Raw genomic sequence first — 3,548 nt, 5'->3', positions numbered from 1 at the left:
GAAATTCTCCCTACCCGGGTTTTTAAATTTCTTTGGACCCACAAGCAACAAATTGTCTTTCCACACAATTAAAGAGCTCAGTTCCACATCCTGAAAACGCAGAAGAAAATGCCTTGAGAAACAATGTATGACTTTGTCTTATTTGGACTAAACCTAAGTTATTTACAAGTGATTAAATGTGGAGATGGAAGGACTACACCTTTGATCTTCATATTTACTTCGATTTTCACATTTAATCACATTGAATCCCTTTGGGAGGAGCTGATGCTTACCTGAACAGGGTAGTTACTAGCGCAGCACATTCTTTGATAGAGGCCCATCACTCCACTCGTGGGAAGTTGAGGATGTTCTGTCAGCACACGATCCTGGTTGTCCCTCCAGTAGAGGGCGCCATCTATTCTAAATATGATGCCGTCCTCAAGAAGAGCAGCTTGGTCCACAGTGAAATATCCCTCAGGAGGGACAGGCAACGTTCCTGGGTCCACCTTCAGCTCCTCAGAGGTGAGGAAAGCATTCTTGGTTATGAGGGCGCCTGTGTCGGAGAGGAGCAGGCCGCGGTAGAGCTCACAGGTGCCCCACACCAGGGATAAAGGGCTTCCTTGGGCCAGACGCAAAGACACCTCCCTCTCCCCATTGGGCTCTGCGGGTTCTGGCCAGTAGAATGTGTGCTGACCGTCTATGACAAAGCGATGCTGGAAACTGATTGGCTGACCATAAATGTGAAAATCGTTGAATCTTTCATCACCAGGGATGACTGCTTCCCAGTACCTAATGGTAGTGGGTATATATTGTGTATTATTTGTACGTCAGAATTAGTTTTTTATGATATGGCTTAGGGTGGTATGCTTACCCATCTTTCTGGAAATGCCCCAAGTGTGTCTGCTTAGATTTTAACTTGATCACTGGGTACTGTCCGTTATTGTAGAAGTGCTTCGTGATATATCTGGATTGCTGAGGGACAAGAATGCAACTGAAAATCGTAGGTACAATTTAGATACTTTTTATACATTTCTGACAGAGATGACGATGCCAGAACTGGTCTCACCGTTGAGGGTACAAGTGCAGTGTTGTTAATTTCAGCAGGGTCTGCTTGCTCTGGATCGATGATCCACATTCTCACTTTCTGAAAGAAAAACAGACACAATTTACATTGCTGAAAAAGTTAATGATCTTCCTGTTAAGCTGCCATTTATTACTAAAGATTGGTGTTGTAAAATACATTTTACCTTGGAGCTTGTTTCTGCTGAACCTCTAAAGGAGAACAATTTAAAACAGCCATTAAACACACAAAAAAGCTAGAATCCATATTCTACAAAAATACAGATAATAGTATTTTACCTGTCAATAGGCACTACAGCATACCAGATAAAACAGAAAAATGAATTGCTGATGAAAAGATATCGTGCCTCTTCTTCCTCTGGTGACTGTTCAAATCATGCAATACAAAGTATTACAAATAAATAACAATTTAAACATTAAGGCTTTTTGATGGTATCATTTTTTGTTAACATTCAGTTCAAATGAAGAAGGTACTTACAGACACCAATGGCTTTACCATTTGGAAACCAGGAGAAGTGCATTTCATGATGGCATTTGGGGAGCTAAGTGGAGTTCACAATAAAAACAATAGTGCCAGATAGAAGTCAAGGCAATGAAGGTATCCTTTTAAACCAATGAAGAACTGTAAAATATTGTTCAATAATTACATACACTACATCTGCAGATGCCAAATGGGGACTGTTCCATCATATTTTTCCTTTACCTTTTGTTGTTGACATTACAACACTCTGGATACTCCCATTCAACAAAGTCAGATCCATCATACTTGAGGAAAACCTAAATATAAAACTAGTTTTAAACACACTGAAATCCGAGTAGCTATTACAACCTTATACTTGGGGTTATAATATGAAAAGAGTGTAACTAATTTGTTATATTTAACAATAATCAATGGGAAATTGAACAGTATATCACAACAGTAGGAAATATATATTCCTTCCAAGCATATGCATATTCTTCCCATGCACCTGAATTGTTTTAATTGCTAGAGGGACCAATCTAGTATCCTGTTGGCTATAGCTAGCCAGCATTAGCGTTAGCTAGTGTCTTTGCTAATAGTTAGAAGTTAAGAGTACTTACTGCATTTTGTAGTGTAAATAAGTTTTCATCCTCCAAAATATTATTGTATCTGTAAAATAAATTAATAAATTATATTTACATGAACACATAGTTAACTACTTGATACTCCCTTTTTGTAAGCTTAGTTAGCTTGCTAAAAAGATACGAAGAGGCTACATAAACTTGCTAATAACGTTAGCCCATGTCATCTAGCTGGATAATTTATTTTGGGCAGAATGGGTAGTTAGATAGTTTAATTACCTCCATACTCCAACGATTAATTCGATTTTCTGAAGTACAAGGAGAGACAGAAAAAAAGGTAACCCCCTCATCCTATCTAGCTTGATATTTAGCCACTTGCTAGCTCACAGAGGCGGTTAAAAGAATTTGGCTCGCTCTTTTTTGGGCGTTGTGGCTGCGTTCCAGACAGCCAACTAATTATGGGTGCGTTCGTAAATACACTCTGGCTATCTACTCCGATTTCAGAGCGCCCTCATCTGAGTGTGCCAGAGCGCAGAATAAAACAGATGTATTTACAAATACACAACACCCGTCGAATGTGACCGGTGTAAGTTAACGTCGGGGGGAAAAACGTTATGAAATTATTGCCAGCATCAGTTACAGTCTCCAACGCGTTAGATAACACGAAAACAGCATAACCAGCTCTGCTAAGGCGAGTAAAATGGTCAGAGTGAGGTGTTATCTCATTTGTGTCTGGAAGTAACTAGCCAATTTAACCAGTTAGTTTGGGAGCTTGACTGCTGTTGTGAGGTCAGAACGCTCGGATCAACCCTACTCATCGGCCGGAGCTTCCGGTGTGCGCTCTGAACGCTCCTAGAGCGACGCGCTCTAGATTTACAAACGGACAATCTGACAACGCTCAGAATTTGCGAACGCCGAGAGAGCACTCTGCGCGCACTCTGGCACTCCAAAGGGAATTTACAAACACACCATATTATGCAGTCACGTGATGGAGTTTATGGAACGTTAGAAATCATTCTGTATTTGTGCAGATCTGAGACCAATTACATATGTATCGAATATCTACCAAATAGAAATAATATAGTGATGGGCATTCAGTCTTTTCGGGGAGCCTGATATTTTTTCTCTGTTCACTTAAAAGAGACGTTAATTTGGCTCCCAAACATTATGGCCCCCACATATCCCATACGACAAATCAAAGGCTGTTGTCTGGTGTTATGATGTTTGTACGCTTGTGGCTAGATGGAGTACAGTTCCATCTAGATGGCGTGTCGGGGACAACGCAGGGCCGGAGCATTAATCCAATCCCCTCAAACTCTGGCTGTTGTTGTCGATTAATGGAGCTAGTGGGCGTGTCTGTTTAAAATAAACTGTATTTCATACCGCGCGCAGGGCTAGTTTGCAACCACTACTACCAAAACCAGATTGCAGCGAAGAACGAGACGGAC

This window comes from Salvelinus namaycush, chromosome 4 (genome assembly GCF_016432855.1).
Source record: "Salvelinus namaycush isolate Seneca chromosome 4, SaNama_1.0, whole genome shotgun sequence".
In the NCBI taxonomy this organism is placed as follows: Eukaryota; Metazoa; Chordata; class Actinopteri; order Salmoniformes; family Salmonidae; genus Salvelinus; species Salvelinus namaycush.
The sequence above is the reverse complement of the archived record's forward strand: the minus strand, read 5'-3'. Positions refer to the sequence as shown.